Below are 1,286 nucleotides of genomic sequence, written 5' to 3' on the forward strand. Positions count from 1 at the left end.
CCGCCATGATTGAGGTGCACGTAGCAGACGAACTCCTGCTCCGCAAGCATGTTTCCTTCGCGTGTGGCATTCAGAATGCCGTTCGGAATCCGCGTGCGTCGGAGATTAGGTCGGTAGTCGCAGGGCGCGATAGCTGCACGTAACTACGTCGTAACGAACGCCGCTTCGATTGGACAGCTCCGCTTGTTAGCGCTGCTCGACCTGGCCATTCAGAACGCCACGACAAAGGAGCTCACAGCACTCCCAAAAGAACCGTTTTCCAACTGTTTCCAGGACCTCAAGAAGCGTTGGAAGCTATGTATAGACTGCAAGGGAGACTATTTCCAAGGGGTGCTGCACAGAGGTGCTGCACAAATGACTTCAATGTTGAACGCAGTTTTAATGAACACAGTCTCGGAACTTTACGGACAAAGGTTGTATCTCCTGTAAGGGATCTGTGGATGCCCGCGGCTTTGTGGGAACCATCCGCCATTTTGTTGCTGGCTCGGCGCCGCGGAGCGGCGATTTCCTCTCGCTGATCCCCGTTGGTGCGTCGGCAAGAAGCGAGCAAGGCGAAGCAGACGATTGTCCGGACCCCGTAGAGTATCTGTTACGGGTCCAATTTCACTTATTTTTGGAAATGTGGCGGAGAGTTTGAAGGATGCTTCACTCCCGCCACCGGTTGGCCCGGTATTGCACTACATCCGGGATCGGCCTTGTCTTTTGCGCGTCTTTACTATCCTGTCTTTCTATCCCACCTTTCAACTCTCCGACTTTCTGCACGTGGTAGCGATTGTGGCTCGGCTTGAGCCAATGAGCAGGCCTGTGCACTTTCCTTTTCTTTCTTCCTGGCAACAACAGACAGACAGACGGACAGTGACCCTGGCGAAAGCGCAATAGCCCCCCCCCCCCATCTCGTCTTAGCGAAGACCGCCTGGGTTGGAAGGTCGACAGAGGTTTTTTTTGTAGGGATAGCTACATTACGGTGGCGGCGTTGGCGGTTACGATGGCGGTGGCGGCGCCGCTACCCTGTGGTTGCGCTGTCACGTGGTTGGTCATGTGGTGCGGAGCAGCTGCCGGCGGCGCGGCGCCGTGGTTGATCACGTGGTTCGTCGCGTGGTTGATCACGTGGTTCGTCACGCGGTGCAGGCAGCTTCCGGGGGCTCGGCGCGCCGGCGAAACCGAGGTGTCACAGCTGTGCGCATGCGCCATGTCAAGTGGAACGAAGATTAAGAAGGAACGCCCAGCGAAACGGAGCGGCGAAACACTGACTTTGCAATTCAACGGAGCAAGTTCCACTCAGCCAG

At 56.5% G+C, this 1,286-nt stretch overlaps 1 pseudogene; it reads left to right on the forward strand.

Annotated features, from left to right (window-relative positions):
• Positions 1–560: 560 nt before the first annotated feature.
• Positions 561–703, forward strand: LOC144116785 (U2 spliceosomal RNA; annotated as a pseudogene).
• The last annotated feature ends 583 nt before the right edge of the window (positions 704–1,286 follow it).

This window comes from Amblyomma americanum, chromosome 1, assembly GCF_052857255.1.
Source record: "Amblyomma americanum isolate KBUSLIRL-KWMA chromosome 1, ASM5285725v1, whole genome shotgun sequence".
NCBI lineage: Eukaryota > Metazoa > Arthropoda > Arachnida > Ixodida > Ixodidae > Amblyomma > Amblyomma americanum.